We start from the raw sequence: 20,846 nt of genomic DNA, 5'->3' as shown, positions 1-20,846 counted from the left end.
TCAGTTTCAGTGTGTTACATGTGTGGGTGCACAGTGCTTAGGTGTGTGATCAGAGGTGTAATTTCAGAAAGAAATAGGGGGTGGCAAAAAAAGAAGTTACCACTTAAGCCCTATTTCTAAAATAGCGTAAAAAAGTGGATCTACAAGCTCTCAACGCGTCACTTGAGAGCTCGTGGATCAACTATTTTGACTATTTGTTTGGTAGCGGAAAGAGAAAATGTTAATAATAACTGAATTTGAGGTTAAATGTGAACACTAGGAGGTGACCATTGCCATCGCCCGATCGCCCCAAATGACGCCCCCTGTGTGTGATCATCATCGGTGCAAACAGTACACAGTGCATACCTACGGATCGCAATCTCTGTACGGTATGTTTTACAAGCGTCAGGTGACCTGCGCGTGAACAAAATCCGTGTGAGATCCAAGCATATGTCTTCAGGCTGCGGAGAGAGTTCCAGAACTGTGGCTGGGAGGGGGGAGGAGGGGGGGGGCAACACGGGGGGCGATGGGGTTGTCGTAGGGTTGTGGCGAGGTGACTCTGCACAGAGGCCAGCTGGGCCTTAACCAATTAAGGCCGGGAACGCATCGTTACTTTAACCGTTGTTTTATGCTTTAACTATTGAAAAATAGCAGCTTGTAGATCTGCTATTTTTGAAAAAATCTTCAAAATTTGCGCAAGGCTTTGAATATTTTGACCCGAATTCTATAAATGTCTTAAAAAAAAAAAAAAAAAACATGTCAGTGGTTCTCAAACATTTTCATGTCAAGGGACCCCTACAGTGTATGTACCAGCACTTGGCCACCGACTCCCATCTGGAAATATTATGTATCGGGGACCCCCCAGAAGCAAATATTTGAGTCTAATATATGGTCTAAACGGGTTAAGTTACTCCAGTTCGTGGCGGTGGTGGGCGGTGGGCGCTTGCCCGTCCCCCCGTCCCCCCCGCCTGGATTTGTATGTTGGTGGCGTGAATGTGGGTCAGGCCACGCGGCCGCGGGTGTTTAGTATTCTGACCGTGTGAGGCCTCCTCCACTCTGGAGTCTGAGAGAGAGAGAGAGAGAGAGAGAGAGAGAGAGAGAGAGAGAGAGTAGCCCTGAGTGAACCTGGCACGCCTGCCTCCCTCTCTCTGTGTCTCTCACTGTCGTCCGCCCAGCTAACCTAGCCCCGCCACCCCCACCTTCTGTTTTTCTCTCGCTGTCTCTCTGGTGGAGCCTTACTGCTGCCTTTTTCTCCTCCATCTCTCTCTCTCTCTCTCTCTCTCTCTCTCTCTCTCTCTCTCTCTCTCTCTCTCACTGTCTGTCTCTCTATCTCTCTCTCTGTCTCTCTCTCTCGCTCTCCCTTGTTTACTCCCGGCGCCGAGAGCCTTTTTCTATCCCCTCTCTGTCTTTCTGTCTTTTTTTCCCCTTGTCTGCACCCCAGGCTTTTTTCTTTCTAGCCTTCTCTCTCATCCTCTACTCTCTCTCTCCCTCCCTCTCTCTCTCTCTCTCTCTGGCTGTCAGTCACTCCCCTGCCTTCCCTCCTCCTCTCTCCACTTGTTCTATTTCACACTCTCCAGTCCTCTCCACAAAGTAGCCTTTTATCACTCATTTATCTCTTCCCTCACTCATTTCTCCTGCTCCTTTCATGTGCTTTTGAAATCCCCCTTTTCATCTCCCCTCAATCTCTCCTTCCCTCTCTCTCTCTCTCTCTGTCTCTCTCTCTCTCTCTCTCTCTCGCGCGCGCTTCACTGTGGCTCATTCAGTCGTTCTTTTATTATCCCAAAACTAAAGTGATAAATGGCTCCCTTTATTCTCTGTAAATGTCACTCGGGGAATTGTCTCTGCTCATTGATTGACTGGAGTAGACTGATGGCCACACACACACACACACACACAATTACACACACCCATGCATGCATGCACGCGCACGGCACACACGCACGCACACACACATACACACGTGCATAAGGCACACACGTGCTGCAGAGAGAGAGGGAGATTTTAAAGAGACAGAGACGGAGAAGTGAATCTGTCAGTGGAAGGCCAGCTGTACGTGTGTCGTCTGGTCCAACATCTGGCCCTCTCCTCTCCTCTCCTCTCCTCTCCTCTCCTCTCCTCTCCTCTCCTCCGTGCCGTGGCTGATGCATCATCGTCTGCTAGGCTCGCCACGGTGCCAGCGGTGGCTCGTCGGCCATGACACATCGATTGTCAACAGGACCTGGCAGTCGCAGTGAAGGCCAGGGAAGCCACACACACACACACACACACACACACACACACACACACACACACCTGCACGGGCACACACGCACACGCACATGCACGCACGCACGCACGCACACGCACACACACACACACACACACACACACACACACACACACACACACACGACAGTTTAGGAGATCAATCTGGAGACAGGGCGAAGCCTACAGTAAGGCTGGGGGATATTAGGAAAACCTTCGTTATCGATAACGTTGAATACCTTGTTATCGATATTACTCACGATATTATAGCATATCCATGCATGCACACTGCACAGTACACATAGAAGGGTTAGGTAGGTTTTATTGAAATAACCACACCTGGTTACAGATGGACTGCTTTTTTGCATGTGCTACATGCATGCATAGTGTGTCTGTTACTTAATTTGACACATATACAGGTACCAATACCTCATTTCAAGCACGTCTTCGTCGGTATGTACAGTATAGTATACCTTGCATGTTGATACCTCGATATCGATACATTTTCAATATATTGCCCAGCCTTAGCCTACAGTACAGTCTGCTCCGTTTTTCTTCTTCTTCGACTGAACCAGAGGTTCTCAAAAGTGTGGTCCTTGGTGGTGGTTCCAGGGGGTCCCCAGCTAAATGATTAATAAGAACCAAATGAACCCTTGCAGCTCCGTAACTTTGAGAACAAATTACGGGTCCGTTTTGGGGTCCAAACTGCATGGGGTCCTTGAAATTGTAAAGGTTTGTTCCAAAACCGATGAGAGCTTGGCGAGCTGTCTTTGAATATTTTTGTACCGATTCTATAAATGTTTTCTAAATCCTTCTAAAGTCTTTTGAAAAACACGTGTATATCAGTGGTTCTCAAACCTAACAGATTTTCATGCCGCGCTGTGAGCTTGTAGATCTGCTATTTATCAATAGTTAAAGCATTAAAATGACGGTTAAAGTGTCTACTAAATGGGTTAAGAGCTCTGCGTTGCAACTCGCCGTCCTTCACTTAGACAAAGCCTATAGACGTACGGCGCGTGCGTGCGTCTCCACCGCCAAAAGCACGACTTACGCTTTCTCGTACAACGGTGGCTGCGTGCCATAAATAGACGATCTGCAAATAATTGCGATCTGTTGGACGGGCTACTTACTGCTATTATCTGCTATTTATGCTCGTGCTCTCTGATAACGCTCGGTCATTCTCTTTAATGTCTCGTTGAAGGCGCCTCGGGCGCTGACAGCCTGATGAAAGGTCAAGACTGGCTGCATGCAGTCCTCTCCAGTGGTGTGGAAAGTAACTAAGTACGTGCACTCAAGTACTGTACTTAAGTACATTTTTGAGATATTCTTTTACTTGACTGGAGTATTTCCAATTTCCTGTACTTTTACTTCTACTCCACTACATCTCAGAGGAGCACTTTTACTCCATTGCAATTATATGAATACTTTAGTTACTAATTACCTTCTAAAACAAAGATACATTAACGGCTATATGGCCATGGCTATTTTCTAAGGACTTTTAAAGGACTTTTACAAATGTTTTCTGTACATTTGGAAACTTGGTGAAATGGGATATTGTGCGTAATAAGTACTTTTACTTTTAGTACTCAAGTGTGTTTTGACGCCAATACCTTTGTACCTTTAGGCGGTTGTCACAACAAAGTACCTATCTATGAGACCATACCCCATTCCGCCACTGCATTTCAATGAGAATGGAGCGTTTTTGTTTTTCAGAAATCCTCTACTGGCATGAAACCGCTCCATTCTCATTGAAATGCATTGGCGGAACGGGGAATCCACTACTTGGGTGTGACCGCAGCCTTACTCAACAGCATTTTTACTACCAGACTTTTACTTGTAACAGAGTATTTCTACATGGTGTTATTGATACTTTTACTCAGTGGTGGAAAAGGTATTCACATATTTTACCTAAGTAAAAGTATTAATACCCTACTGCAACATATTAATACTCTGTAAAAGTCCAGAATTCAAAATATACTTGGGTAAAAGAATGAAAGTGTTGGCATCAAAATGTGTTTAAAGTACCAAAAGTAAAAGTACCGGTACAAAATGTTTGAAAATAGCAGACAAGCTCACAACGTGATGCGACACGTTGTGAGCTTGTAGATCGGCTATTTTCAAATAGCCACGGTATAAAATAGGGATAAAGTGGTTTGTTTTATAATATTATAATTTACATCTCTAAAGTAACTAGTAACTAAAGTGTTCAAATAATTGCAGTGGAGTAAAAGTACAATATTTGAATCAGAGATGTAGTGGAATAGAAGTAAAAGTATTGGAAATTGGAAGTACTCAAGTAAAGTACAAATACCTCAAAATTGTACTTAAGTACAGTACTTAAGTAAATGTACTTAGTTATTTTACACCACTGCATTTACTCAAGTACTCAAGTAAAAAAAATGAGTACTTTTTTTTCTGGCTGCATGTAGTCTTCTCTCAGCGCATTCTGTCCGTGGCACAGCGAGGGGAGGGGGGGAGTAAGAGGGGGGGGGGGGTGTCAGTGAGAGGAGAAGGGGACAGTGGGTGGTCAGTGTTCTTTCTGGGGGCAGAAAGAATGGTAAAAATAGAGATCTAATAGAGAGACAGTGGGTAGACTGGGGGCACTATGAATTAATGCTGGATAGGATAGGGAGGAGAGATATTAAATTGATAGAGAGGGGTTGACAGATAGATAAGGAGGGGAAGAGCCAGGAAAATGGAGAGAGAGAGAGCGAGAGAGAGAGAGAGAGAGCAGGACAGTGAGAGAGTGGATTAGGGTTTCCAAGCAGGACTGGAAACCAGACTTGGCTGCACTTCAGCTACTCTGCACACTTCAGCTCAAGTGTGCGTCCATTAGTGCACTCCCACTGCACTCAGAAAGCCATACACACACACACACACACACACACACACACACACACACACACACACACACAGCAAACGCACAACAATACACAGGACATTTCTTACGTGCAAAGCCTGACAGACCTACAGTACAGTGGCCGGGGGTCTTCTCCCCCCCTTCCCCCCTCTATTTAGATAAGTGGTTCTCAAAATGGGGTCCTTGAGAGGGTTCCAGGGGGTCCCCAGGAAAATGAAGAACATTTTAACCACTTTAACCTCATTTTATACTTAAGAGATATAAAAGAAATTGCAGATCTGCACGCTCACAGTGTGTCACTTCAGTGCTGAGCTGCGATTTTTGGATTTTTTTTTGCTCAAGCTCAACCTCTCAAGATGTCATGAGAGTGATGAGACGTGCTGTATAGACCCGTTTCTTGTTTACAAACATTGAGACTAAACGCACAGGTGACTCATGTGTATCATGTAATCAATTCCCACCAATCCCCAAACCTGTTGTTTTGGGGAGCGCTGGTTTCATTGGCAAATTTTGGTACCGACCTGCGCGCGCATCTAGTTCTTATCAGTGTAACGTAAATGCATCTATGAGCTTTCAGATATGCAAATAATTCTGAAAAAATGTAAGAATTGTGAAAAAGTTTGAATAATTTAAAAATGATAATTTACTACTCAAATATTCTCTGGGGGTCCCCATGGCACACAATGATTTCAGATCGGGGTCCGCGGCCAAAAGCATGAATGTGGAGGTTGTTCACATGAAAGAGTTTGAGAACCACTGTCTGATTTAGATACAGTAGTAAGTAGACAGGACTGTGGGGAGAGAGAGAGGGGAATCGAACCTGCGGGGGCGTCCTGTCAGCTAGCCATGCAGCCCTGTCATCTTTAAGACTATTATACAAAGAGCGCTTCACTGTCCTAACCTTGCTCTGAGTCTCTCATTCGCACCATACGCGCGCGCACACACGCCCGCACGCACGCACACGCACGCGCACTTTGCTCGCCGCCAGATTGCTTCCCGTCAAAATAAATAATTAAATGCGCGCAATAACCGCTTCCGAAAAAAGATCCCTCAATTAGTGCAAAATGGGTAAATGGGGTGAGGGCTGTGTAGACGTGTGGTTGTGGGGGGGAATTGGTATTTCGGGAACGCACGCACACATGCACGCACGCACACACAGGTTATTACATAAGGCATACAAAGTAAAATCCTGAGTGTTAATTTAACTCTGAGATTGTTACGAAATACAAACGACTTTAAATGAGCTCATGATTTGACAGTGTGCTATGAAAGCTACTGAAATCTTTACTACACCCCCCCCCCCCCCCCCCCACACACACACACACACACACTCACTCCACCCATAGCAGTTAGCTTAGCAACGTTGGCCTGCAGTGACCATCCAGAGCAAGGGAGAGACTGTGGTGTAAAGTAACATTTACTTAAAGGGGTACTGTCACCTAAAGGGGTACTGTCACTTTAAAAAGTCATCTTAAAATATGAGTTAATATTTTTATGATGTCATTGTGGGAATGCGCAATTATAAGCCAATCAAATTATTTGACTGTACTTAGACTACTTACTGGACTGGTCAGCTATTGTTGGGTGGCGAGGGGCAGATTACACTGTGACATGCGTTTCAGACTATTTCAGACGGTTTTCAGAGATACCACGTGACCTACTTTATCATACTATTATAATTTCGGGGCGTGTCAGCGGGCCTTTAACTCTCTTACTGCCACAGAATTTAACAAAAAGCTCCATCCACTGCCAGCTAAATTTGAGAATTGTCGCTCATCTTTGAAGGCCTACTGGAGAAAATTGGCTTTGACTATAAAGACAACAATTATATGGCAACGAAGAATAGAATGTCTACTTTGCAACAGAAAAAGATTTTGTGTTTTTATCATGTTCTATTCATTAGCTAGAGGCTGCAGAATATGGCCTAAAAAACAGCTCTTTGAGAACATAAAGCTGAGAAAAATGCATATTTGTGAAGGAGACATTTTCAGGCAGAAATCTCTCTTTAGCCTTTTATTGCTGGCTTCAGTAACATCACACGTATGATCAGTGGTTGTTTACAAACAAATTCAAAAAAATAAAAACAAGAAAGTGTTTTTTTTTTACACACTTTTAGTGTGTAAGAGCAGTAAGCGCAGTGCAGAACATTGACAGTGACATGAGCTTTTCAGCCTGAATTCTGCTTCAGCTTTCAGGGTTTTCTTTATCTCACACTTTTTAGGTTGAAGTACAGTACAAATGATTGATGAAAATAAAAAAATAAAATATAACACAACATTTTAGACACTAGAACTCAATTGTAATACTGCAAATGGAAAAAGGTTGGGGCCTACCTGTCCTTACACAGGCCTCAACCACTACATGTCTACAGAGTGTGTGTGTGTGTGTGTGTGCACGTGCGCGCGTGTGTGCGTGTGTGGGTGTGTGTGTGTGTGTGTGTGTGTGTGTGTGTGTGGGGCTCCATTCTGTTTCACTCCAGCCAGGCTCCTCCGGAAGGGCTCCGCCGGGTCTGCTGAACTCTGCACCCCTACCACGTACACGAGCCCATGGTCGATCTGTAAATTATACAAATACATAATTACTATAAAATACATGAAAAGTAGTACACCTCCAAGCTCACAACGCGTCACAGCAGAATGCGTGGAGGAGCCTACTATTTTCATCAGAAGGCCGTTTTAGAAATTTCAACCCCTGCCTCTCATTCTATGCACTTCCCTGCTTACCACACAAATATATATAAAAATATATATAGTAATTATGTAAAAACAGCATTCATGGTCTGGAGAGGGCACTTTTTACAGATGGATAAAAGTCAGGGGCTCAAGCCCCCTTTGATGTCTATGTGAGCATGTGCCTGGTGCTAAGTCTGATTTACAGAAAAAAGTGTTTTGTTCTTTGTGTTTTTGTCCTTGTCCTTGGACGACTAGCTGGCAATGAAGAAGTAGGCTCATCATCGTTGACTCATCATCTAAAATTATAGCCAGGAAAATATCAAAAAGTTTATATGTAAACAAATCAATTTACAATTTTGACATTTAGCAAATGACTTACAATAAGTTCATATGTAATACATAAAATGCAGATATAGTAAATAGTTACCATGCATTTACTGTCACAGTGAAATGCCCTTTATACCCTGTATATATAATGTCACAATGCAACATAGCTCTGTTTACACAAAGCTGTACTCCAACTGTATATAGGCTATCTTCCCCATTTTCAACTGTTTTTATTTATAACTGTTTTCTCATGCCAATAAAGCTTCTTTGAATAGAATTGAAAGGCTACATCATTCATCATCATCAGCGGTGTTACTGATGTTACATCATGATGTTGTTACATCAGCTACTGATGATGATGATGATGATGATGACGACGACGACATTGCGGGGCGTCCACCGTACGTGCATAGTACGTGCACGTGCCCCACGTGCACCACACGTAAAAAGAAACCTCTCCCTCTCTCACACACACACGCATCGTAGGCACGCACACACAAACTAAGCCAATAAATCCTAAATTCCCATCAAATAAAAAATCCTAGTAGCTGTGCAATGCACCGTACACTACACGCAGTACGTGCACGCGCGTGATAGGAACTCCACGTGTCCTGTATAGCGACAAAAACAAACGCATACACTTGGATCCTAACTCTATGCTTGGATCAAATTGCTGATCCGGTCCGGATACGGAAACATTTCTTGCATGTATGTGTACGTGTAAATAGCCGGATGCAGTAGGCGGGCTCTAGCCGGATCCCACTGGTTTATTCGCAATAGAGACCACTCAGACCATGGTTTGATTGACACGCCTCGGCTTGAGGCTTGAGCCTGCAGGCTTCTAGCCTAGTAAACTAGCAGGCTTCATCACGGATGCGGTGGAAAGAACGCCTGAAGCGATGCTATCACATACAGTATACATACATGCAGATGCACTGGATTCTTACCACTTTAGTTTGGACAGTAGAATCATGGCCATCGTCCAGTGAGTCTCTGCCTCTGTACGTCTGGTTGTTGAATGGGCGGCGGTCACGGCGGGCGGTGGTCTCTTGCTGCGCCGAAGATGTGGTGTTATAGGGATCCATCCAGCACGGGGGTCTCACTCTCAGGAGTGTCAAGTATGGCGGGGGTCTCCGAGTCCATATCGGGATATCAGGAGGCTATTGATCCACTTTTTGACCCGGTTCTTCGCGACCAACGGCGCCAAGAAATGGAATATGTTTCTCTTCAAAGCCAACGCCTACACTACAGGAATCTTTTTCTCTTCTTCTTCATCATCATCATCATCATCATCATCACGACCACCACCACCATTCGTGGGCGCTGCTGGGTCACCAACGCGGGTAGGTTCAGGTTGTAATCCTAAAGTTTGTTGTCGAAACTTTCCTTCCGTGGGTCTGCTGCTGACCCCGGCCATTTGGCACCTCCCCGGCCCCGGGGTGGTGGGGGATGGTCGCTTTGCTTCGGCGGAATGATACAAACAAGCAGAGGCTGAGCAGGTCCTAGTACTTGGCCTAATACATCTCAATATTCTAGTACTGCTAAATACTACTACCTACTACAATTACTATACTACTAATACTATAAAACAACTGATTTCCGACAAAATGATCGCTTGTACCAACGTTTCTCTCTCTCTTTCTCTACTAACGGCGATGCATAAAACAATATAGTCCCTCAGCTCAAGGCTGCTAGCAGCTAGCAGTGGCGTCAGTTCAGAACAAGCTAAGGTATGGCAACATGACTGGTGTCTGGTGAAGACACCAGTCATGTTGCCATACCTTAGCAACAGGCACGATGAAAAGTACATTTTTATTATTTCCCCCTGTCAAGGTATGGCAGCTGCATACCCCTGCCATACCCAATTGACGCCCCTGGCAGCTAGGCGCTCTGGTCGCTCTGGGCAGGCGGAGCCAGGACAGTCTGTTTACTTTTTTTTTATGAATGGTTTCCGGCTGTCCTCAAAAGACCCCGACGACCGATTATAGATTCACAAGTTGCGCAAGGACCGCTTTTATCATAATCCATAAAAAACATCAAACGAACGAACGGCCGTATCGGCATGGGAGCTTCTTGCGGATTGGGGCGAACAGGAACGTTCAAAGCAGTATAAGAGTTAAGTACTGTATAATTTTGAGGTATTTGTACTTTACTTGAGTATTTACTTTAAAGTTTTCAGTACTTTTACTTTTACTCCACTACATCTCAGAGGTAAATATTTTCCACTACAATGATTTAAAAATCTTTGCAGATTTTGATTAGGTCTATAATTAAAACACGCATTAGCCACTTCAGCCCTATATACATTTAGGTCCATTTGAAAATAGCCGATCTACAAGCTCACAATGCATTTTGATGCATTGCATTGTGAGCTTGTAGATCTGCTATTTTCAAAAACAAATGTTTACACGATTCTGGGATTCTGCATAATGAGTACTTTTACTTTTGGTATTTTGATACCAATAGGCCTACTTTTGCACTTTCACTAAAGTCAATTTTGAATTCCAGACTTTTACTTGTAACAGAGTATATCTACAGTTTACAGTTTACAGTTTAGGCATTTAGCAGACGCTTTTAATCCAAAGCGACTTACAATAGCAGATACAAAACATCACAAGATAATATGTCAGTACACCAACAGCAATATAACAAGTGCAAATGGATATCTATCTAGAAAAAAACACAATATAATCAAAGTTCTAAAAACCTAAAAAACAAACGCTAACTAGCTTCATGTATGGTCATTGATTTTTCTGTAGTGCTAAGGGTTTAGGTGGATCTACATTGCAGTATTGATACTTTTACCTATGTAAAACATTTGAGTATTTTACCACCATTGGGAAGAGATGCAGGCTACAAGGAGCTGTGGAGGATGCTGCCGGGGTCAAGGCTCTTTGTTTGGCCAGTGCATTTGTGTGCTTGTGCAGGCCGCGCATGTGTGTCGGGTGAATATCCAGTTTGAGGGTAATTGGAGTGTAAGAAAAGAAATAAGGATGGAGGGTAAATGATGTGTGTACGTCTGCAGCTATTGATGATGTTTTTAATCTATTGAAACCGGTAAATGTCGTGTGCACAATGAAAGGTAAAGGTGCAAGTCAAATGTCTGCTGTCAGAGATGGTCACATGTTCTTGTAGGGAAAGGGGAGTGTTTTCTGGTGCAGAGGGAGGGGGAAGCTTTCACATCTTCACCCAGCAGCTGGCTGCTCAGATGGCTTCATGCAGTGGCGTCACAAGGGGTAGGAAAGTGGGACTGAGTTACCAGGGCCCAAGGTGGAGGGGCCCTAGTAACTTTAGCTATTGAAAAATAGCAGATATACAAGCTCACAGTGCGGCACCGAGTGCCGCGCTGCGAGCTTGTAGATCTGCTATTTTTTAAAAGTCGTGAAAATGTGCGCAAATCTTTGAATATATGTATTTTTTAAGTGAACATTTGTAACTCAAATTCTGCTTCTTGGGGGGTCCCTGGAACTAAATATTTTGAGATGGGGGGTCCTTCACATGAAAAAGTTTGAGCATCACTGACATGGAAACATAAGTTTCTTGGCACACATTTTCACGATTTTTCAAAAATAGCAGATCTACAAGCTCGCAGCGCGGCACTCGTTGCCGCGCTGTGAGCTTGTATATCTGCTATTTTTCAATAGTTAACATTCATGGGGCGCCCGCAGTGAATCCTTGTACCCAGGGCCCAGAATTTGGTGTGACGCCCCTGGCTTCATGTGAGTGCACTTGAGGAAGCTGTCAGGGGTTATCTGTGTCGCCCAGGGACACTTTGACGGGCTGAGCAATCAAGCAAAAATACATCGAAGCCCATATTCTGAACCAATAACTTGACTTAAATCTTATCATGTCGGTTACATTTTTATCATTTTCTTTATGTCTAAATCAACAAATCGACAGGTAAACATTCGAATAGATTTATTTTATAATCGACTAAACTAAATCCTATTAACTCTCTGTCATCTACACTTGGTTTTAGAATACAACATGACTGTGATCCTTTTTTGTCAGGGCTGGTATGGTACACTTTACTTCAGCCCTATACTAGACTTTGTTGTACAATGGTGTGGCGTACAAAATTAGTGAAAATAGCTGATGTACAAGATCACACAACGCCACACCATTGTACAACAATGTGGTGCGTTGTGAGCTTGTCACTCCACTATTTTCACTTAAAAAGAAATAGGTCATATAGCCCAGCCCCATCCGAAGTTCTTCCAATTCTCAGACGGCCTCTATCCACCCAGCTACGACCGCCCCTTAGTGCAGAGACGTGCAAATGCCACGATGTCTCACTTCTGCTGCCCAAAGCCTTCATCAGTCTGTCTACAAAGCGGGCATGAGCTCCAGTCAGACTAGATCACTTAACATCACTGTGCCCGCTGCACGGCACTCATCAGAAGGGCTCTGTATCCGTATCTGCATCGCTAAGCTGCGCTCGCAGTCAGTGCCAATAAAACACCCTAGATCTCCCTCACAGATGTTCCGTGGTGACGGAAAAAAAAAAGAAAAGGGCCTAAGCTAACATGGCTAACTTTGCGCTGTGATATGAGATATTGCCCGGTGTTTACCATTATCCTCCTTAAATGTCAGCCATGTTGATTCTGATTTTCAGCACAGGGTGTCTCGCCACAGGTTAAGGACCCAGGGGCGTCACAAGGGGTAGGAAAGTGGGACTGAGTTACCAGGGCCCAAGGTGGTGGAGGGGCCTTAATTATGTTATACTTTAGCTATTGAAAAATAGCAGATCTACAAGCTCACAGCAGCTTGTAGATCTACTATTTTTGAAAAGTCGTGAAAATGTGTGCAAATCTTTGAATATATGTATTTTTTAAGCGAACATTTGTAACTCAAATTTTGCTTCTGGGGCGTCCCTGGAACGAAATATTTTGAGATGGGGGTCCGTGGCCAAATACATATCATTTTGGGGGTCCTTCACATGAAAAGGTTTGAGCTCCACTGACATCGAAACATAGATTTTTCAAAAAACCTTAGAAGAATGATTTTTCAAAAATAGCAGATCTACAGTGAGCTTGTAGATCTGCTATTTTTCAATAGTTAAAGCACAGGGGCCCCACAGTGAATCCTTGTACCCGGGGCCCAGAATTTGGTGCGACACCCCAGTAAAGACCCATGGAGGTGCATGGGCAGAAAGCAAAGCGCGAGGGAGGGGGAAAGGAGGGTTATAGTGTCTGTGGGAAGGACATAGTGAGGTGGTAGAATGGCAAACAGTGTACATTTACTCAAGGACTGTACCTAGTACAATTCCAAAATACTTACTTACTTTACTTTTTTGTTAAAATTATGATACTTCATATACTTCTACCCTACTACATCTCAGAAGCAAATACGGTACTTTACTCCACAACCATTTTTGAACAGGTTTAGTTACTAGTTATTTATTTAGCAGATTTAGATTATTAATACTAGTGTATTATATGCTGAGCCAGGGGGTCCCCAGCAAAAAAAATACCACTTTATCCATATTTTACACATTGGCTATTTATTAAAACATTGCACTGCGATATACAAGCTCACAGTGTGTCACTTTGTACCGTACTGCAAGCTTTTACATCTGCTATTTTGGAATTAAAAAAGAAATCTTCAAAGTATTGGAAGATCATTTAGATTTTTGTTAATACACAAATCTTTTCTTCTGGGGTTCCCTGGCACAAAATACATATCAATTTGGAGGTTCTTGGCATGAAAAAGTTTACGGTTTTGTATGTCCAAAACCGTTCGATTTGTATTTATCATTTTAAAAAATGTTTTAAAATAGGGAAAATAGCTGATCGAAAATAGCTGATTGCGCCACAAGGTGTTGTGTGCTTGTAGATCCGCTATTTTCACTTGTTTTGTGCGACAGGCTTGTATGATGAAGCAGGGCTCACCGGGTGACGAATGGTGGTTTTACCGGCGTGCCTCGGTGAGGCGGAGACCACAAGGTCAAGTACGGCGACCCCGGCGCGAAGCTTACTGCTAAAGGGAGTAGTAGTAGTAGGTGAAAATGGAACGTAAACGGAACGCGGGTCGTCGTCATGGTCTTGACCGAGGAGGAGGAGGAGGAGGAGTGAGAGAGCAGTGAGGAAGGGGCCAACGCCAAAGAGGAGAGCCCATACGGGAGCTAAAGATAAAGTTCAGAGAGAGAGAGAGAAGGGAGATGCTGGCGATGGATTGTGAGCGTGAGAGAGAGAGGGATTGAGAGAGAGATTGAGTGAGTGGCTGAATAAGAGATTCATCGTGGAAGTAGGTGGGATGGATGGGGGGATGGAGAGTGACATTGGGGGGTGGGTGGGTAGCGGGGCACGGGGGTCCTTGCGGTGGAGTGATCGCGTGACTGAGAGGAGAGTGCAGTGCCGTGTGCTTAATGCTCTCAAGATATTAAGACGACTCACCCAGTCACTGCCTGCCTCTCTCTCTCTCTCTCTCTCTCTCTCTCTCTCTCTCTCTCTCTCTCTCTCTCTCTCTCTCTCTCTCTCTCTCTCCTCCTTGTATCCTCCTTGACTCTCTCGTTGCTCTCTCTCCGTCTCTACTAATGATCTTCGCGTCCTGCCACACGGCCCGGGCTGACTGATGCCCACTGACAGTCGCACTCAGGCGGAAATGCGGTAGTAGCCTCCTCTTCCAGGAGTACTGTCTGTGACACACAACAAACGCGTGTGCACGCACAAACGCACGCACGCACACATGCACACACACACACACGCACTCTCTCTCTCTCACAGTAAACACATGCATAGTATACACACACACAGAGTAAACAATGCATAGTGCAGAGTGACGTGTGACTGCATGCACGCACACACACACACACACACACACACACACACACACACACACACACACACACACACACACACACACACAGGTGTAAAAAAATTGCACACGTAATATCCTTTATGTACGTCTATCACTCCTCCTAGTCAATTCTAGACAGATATGCATGGGGGCGCGTGCTCGCTTGCTCGGGTGCGTGCGTGCGTGCTGGCATGTGTGTGCGTGTGTGACACTATCACCCTCTTCTGCATGTGTCCCCGGGGATCCATGGAACTCAGACACATAAACACATAATGACACCGAAGCCATGTGGATAATGCTGTGAAAGGAACAGTTGTTGACGGTGAAGTCACGGTGGATTGGAGATGACGCGGGCTGGATGGGACACACAGCACTGGATGTACCCTTTGCACTGGAGTGCACTGCTATTCGGGGGACTATTACCGCCGTTTACATCATCTGACGTTAATGCTATATTTTCAGCAGTTTTCCTTTTTGCAGAGGAGGAAAAAAAAACATCTAAACAAAACAAAACACCCCAGTGCCATCTTGATGGCTTACTTTGCAACCCCCACGTGCAGCGAGATCCTTCAGGCTTCACTGTCGCCTTTAACCTTAACTGTACGCCAGTGATTGTCAACACTTTAATTTCAAGGACCCCTCTTTGATATGCATTTTTACAGTGGTTCTCAACCTGTGGGTCGGGACCCCCAGGATGGTCCCCAAATTATGTTTGGGGGTCCCCAGATTATTAACCTAATGTGCAACATTGTCTTCTCACTCAACAGTAAACAAACCAACATAACGTTTTAGCGTATAGAGGGTATCTGCACATTTCTAAAGTGACAATTTAAGGACTTTTTGATACCTCTAAAATGACAAATTAGACATTAGCCAAATTGTCAAATATTAGAGGCAGAAATTGTGAAAATAGCCTGCTATTTTCACAATAGAACCATCTTATACAAAATGTAATGGCTCAACTCTTAGTGCTCGTCAGGGTGGGGGGGTTCCCTAGTTAAAATATGATTATTTTGGGGGTCACGGTCTGAAAACATTGAGAACCACCGCATTATTAGATCGCGGAGCCAAATCTGACGCAAGCTTTGTATCTCTGGGCTTCCCAATCTACACTGTGAAATCCTTCATGTTCATTTAACTCTGAGAGTGTACAAATGAAACCCAATGGACGCGTAAGGGTCCGTTGGGTTCTCTTTGTACACTCTCTGAGTTATATACCGTATATTGCCAATTAATTGCTCGGGCGCTTAATTCGCAAAATCGATTTTTGAACCCCTGGCGGGTATTTGGTGCCTGGCGGCTATTTGCCCCCGGGCGATTATTTGGAAATGTACAGTACCCGTAAGGGCCCAATTGGTTCATACTGTAACTAGCAATCTCTTAACTGCTTGGAGCCCCCCTGCACCAAGGACCCCTGGGGGTCCCCAGACCGCACGTTGAGAACCACCGCTGATTCACACAGAAGTGTCGGCAAAGCCTTTGTTTGTATTTGTCCCATAGATAACACTTGAACGGTGCTGCATACATCTAATTCTCCAGCCCGTATAGCTCTAAATGCATTTTAGTATTACAAATCCTTTTTAACCCATTTAGAACGGGTACACATTTTGTGTATCATTATTTTATGCTTTAACTATTGAAAAATAGCAGATATACAAGCTCACAGCGCGGCACCGAGTGCCGCGCTGCGAGCTCGTAGATCTGCTATTTTTGAAAAGTCGTGAACATTAGAATTTTGAACCCGATTCTATAAGTGTCTTTTGAATCCTTCTAATTCTAGGCCTAAATGGGTTAATCCTTCAGTTCTACTTCCTACAGCATCCTACAGCGCTGACAGCACGAGAGAGCCAAATGAGTAAAAGATAATGATGATGATAAAAGGCCAATTAAATAATACATTTAGATTTAGTTCAACCACAGGCTTAATATATATGGTTTGGATGGGAGTGTGTGTGAGTGGGGCCAATAAGTGTCTACCACTTCAGGATTCTTTTCTTTTTTTAATACAGTGCTCTGTAAAGGTTGTTTCTGGGAACGTGATGAATAAACAATGCAAAAATGCATGGCATCATAGCTGATGCCTCATTCATATATATATATATTTCTTTGCAGTAAAAAAATCTACCTCGATTTTAAAAAGAATTATGGGGATTTATCATCAAAGTAATGTATTTTAGCTACTTCGAAAAAATTATATTACCTGGCTACTTAATTGCACAACCTAAGTAAGGACCTTTAGAGCAGGGGTCTTCAACGTGTTCAGGCCAAGGACCCCTTAGTTGAGAGAGAGATGAAGCAGGGACCCCCACAACCTGTTCATAGATTCCATATGGTTTCATCGTTTGACAGCACAATCATCAGTGTATTTTGGATTCATATCAATTTGCGTTTTCAGATATTTAACCACTTGAACCGTCAATACTTAATAAACTTGACCTTTTACCCCTCTACACCAAACCTCTTTGCCGAAAATAGCCGACCTACAAGCTCACAACGCCTCGCGCTGCGAGGCGTTGTGAGCTTGTAGATCTGCTATTTTTGGCAACAATTCTCAGAATATGGACACAAGGGTTCAAGTTGTTAAAGGATTGGAAGATTTGGAGGACCCCCTGTAGTAACTCTGAGGACCCCCTAGGGGTCCCGGACCCTCTGTTGAAGACCCCTGCTTTAGAGGCTTGCTGTCTAGAAAAGGGTCTCTCTGTGTGTCTGTCTGTCTCTCCGGGTCCAATCTCCCAAACCGCTGGATTGATCAGTGCCATATTTCTTGTGCACACTGCCAATAGGCCGAGGAAGTACTTCAAAAACATTTTCACGTTTTATATAGTTTTTGAAATATTTAACTTATAATATTTTACTTCGTAACGGCAGTTTGGATCGGGACGAAACCTCAACATCATAGATGGCGTCACGGGGGATGGCTGACGTCACAGACTGGCCACATGAAGTCTGAGATCTGCATGAAGCAGCTGGGCTGCACTCTAAGAAAGAATTCTGTGACCGAGTAAATAGCACTATTAGAAAAAGTTATATTTACTCAATAAAATCACTGAATATCATGTATGTGATTATTTGAGTAGGTCACACCAAACAAAATGAGTAAAAATCCAACTGTTCTTTTTGAGTTAGATGTACATATATTATTTGAGTTAATTTCATGAGAATAAATGAGTATTTGACCAACTGATTTTATTCATGAATTATACTCAATTTGTTTTGGTAATTTTCCTTCATAATATTTGAGTATGGAGTACTTATATGGATCAATTTAAAAAGACCCTTAATTATTATTCATTCCAACTTAATAATCTTTCATCTCTCACAACAACTTAAACAATTGAGTAGATATGACTAAGATTCAAAATTGTACACAAGGGTTCATGGGAAAGTTCTACTGGAACATTCTGTCAACAAACAGTAGCAGCACACATCATCTTCAACAAGAAACCTGGAGAGTGTTTGCAAATATTGGTAAGTAGATTTACTGTATCTTTGTGCATATAGGCTACACAAATGTATTGGGTATAACTTATGTTCTTTACAAAGGTTTGCAGCTAGTTAAGGTTACAGTGAGAGGAATGTGCAAGCCCTCTAGTCATTGTGACTTTTTGCATTTATTAGAAGCTATGCACAGCTGCATACAATGGTGTGTACAATGAAGATAAAATGCACAGGTATAGGCCTACATTATTATCTACATGTCTTCTTTTTTACTCTCTTCCCCTCATCTCTGTCTTCCAGGTTAGTGCAAAGTTCAGGATGATCACCACACTGAATCTTGAGCCAAAATGTATGGCAATGTTGGACTTCTATACCCCCAAACTACTGTCCATGTTCCAGTCCAAGAAGGGCAGTTTGGGCACAAATGAGTATTGTACTTCAGGTATGAAACTTTCATTTACTCTAACTGCTTTAATTATATTTCACCTGGCTAATGACAATAATTACTATATTAATTTATGCTAAACTCATCTTTATCCCCTGCAACTCTCTCTCTCCTGATTATTCATTTCTAAATGTATGTCTTAATATCTACTAAGGACAGTCTCCCAGCTTCCGTTGCTAAAACTGGGTTGTGGAAACAATTGTATTGCCAAAGTTTATGTTAGTTTATGAAAGTGCAGTCATACTTTTTCTTTATTGTTCAAATAATTATTTTTCTATTCTGCAGAGAGGAATCCCCAATCAACGAACACGAGAGGTCATCATCCGATGTCTCATCGACCATCTGGAAGAAGATAGTGTCAAGATCAAGGACTTTCAAGTTAGTAAAATAAATGTTTTGACGTTTTAATGTCATCGTGGATGAGACCATCACATGCAAAGGAACAGCATAGTGATGTCCAGAGAATGAGGTTGTGACATTGGCTGAATGGCTGTTGCAGCCGTTGTATGTCTGGTCCAACTGATTCAAGATTATGCCCAGGGCTGCATGTGTGGAGACAGCTAGGATTGCTCAATGTGTGTCTGTGTGTCTTGTAACATTTAGCCTGAAAGTGAGCTCTAAACAATTATCTTCACAATGTGTGCAGGAAGGAAGCTGCTGGTGCACCTGTCAGAGTAGAAGAGAAGTTGACAGAGGAGGTGATGATGAAGATGAAGATCTACCTGCTGCAGAACCAAGAGGACTCAATGAATGAACCTACTGATGTAGGTATTGTGATTAAGGGCATCACTGCCCTCAACAATCTTGGGGGTCTGCTGCTATCTGTTGGGACTGACTGTTCTATGCCTTTAATCTGAGATACCCCAAGAACCTCAGATATGGTCTTGAGATGTTCCAAAAAGTACTAGTTGAGTTGGATCCTGGACACCTTTCAGCCAAAGTTCAGAGACTGAAAAAATGTCTGCTTGCCGACTACTGTTCAGCAAGATGCTCTCAGAAAGTGTGTATAACCTACTGAAAGTGGATTTATTGTCAAAACAGCATTTTTGCAATGGTATTTGTTGCTGATAGTAATTAGTTAATGTAAAGTGTTTGTTTCTGGTGCATTCGAGTCATAATGCAAACAGGTCAGTTTAGCATATAGACATTACACGTGTGCATAGTCAATATGTTTAAATGTTGAGCTACTGTAAATGCTTATTTATTATTTCATATTCCAAGTTGTGATTTTCTTTCATGCCAAATGGCCTCTGACTGTCTTTAATGTATTGTGTGGTTATGACTTACTGTTCATTTGATGGGCTCATTGTTCTTATGGTGCATAATGTTTGACAGACTGCTTACTTACAGTATGCACAGTTCAATTAGAGGTACTTATATACAGTATTGTGAACACACACTGCTCTTTAGTAAACAGAATTTTAAAAGTGTCAGGGATACCCCTTTCCTGATCATTATCTTTAAACATATTGTTTTTGCAGGCATTGTTGCATGTCATTTACATACTAAAGTATGTTGAATGTTCATACTTGATGTGGTGTTACACTGGTCAAAATGAGTTGATTAAAAACATAATTATCTGCATAATTATTTCATGTGTATTCATTTGACATCATGTACTCCTGGAGTAAAAGGTAAAGTAAATGAAAGGGGTAAATGGTACTATATGAATTAAATCAATAAAAGTAAATGAATAAAGTAAATGTGACATATTTGTTTTGTTAAATCATACTCTAATATTCAATTAGATCTACTTAATATTTCAATGTATTTACTTGTAGTCTTTTGTGGCATTGACTGAATAATTTAATTATATCTACTCAATTTCTTTAGGTCATTGTACTCAATTTTAGTTGTTAATAAGTACGTAAAAGTTTTGGTTACTTTTACTCAAATTAATTGAGTATCATCTACCTGATTTCATAACAGTAATATTTACTCAATATTTTTGAGTGTAAAAATGTTTCACCAATAAAATTGAGTAGAGCCTAGTTTTTGTTTTTAGAGTGTGAGGCCCAGTTTAACATGTCATACAGCACCATGGCGTCCTCCGCCAAAAAGAACAGACCACAAACACGTTACA

General features: G+C 42.8%; 1 protein-coding gene and 1 long non-coding RNA gene across 2 annotated transcripts in view; one reads left to right on the top strand and one right to left on the bottom strand.

Moving 5' to 3' along the window:
• Positions 1-20,846, top strand: part of LOC308304060 (forkhead box protein O6-like) — a gene marked incomplete at both ends in the record, with an annotated part of 82,210 nt that overhangs the window by 18,112 nt on the left and 43,252 nt on the right. The gene's annotated exons all lie outside the window — the stretch shown is intronic.
• On the bottom strand, positions 7,082-9,705 carry LOC308280479. Its single transcript, XR_013961743.1, has 2 exons — positions 9,030-9,705; positions 7,082-7,638 (listed from the first exon to the last, which is right to left on the bottom strand). It is a non-coding gene; the product is annotated as an uncharacterized lncRNA (long non-coding RNA).

This window comes from Nannobrachium achirus, assembly GCF_963921795.1.
Source record: "Nannobrachium achirus genome assembly, chromosome: 2".
NCBI classification, from domain to species: domain Eukaryota; kingdom Metazoa; phylum Chordata; class Actinopteri; order Myctophiformes; family Myctophidae; genus Nannobrachium; species Nannobrachium achirus.
The sequence above is the reverse complement of the archived record's forward strand: the minus strand, read 5'-3'. Positions and strand labels throughout refer to the sequence as shown.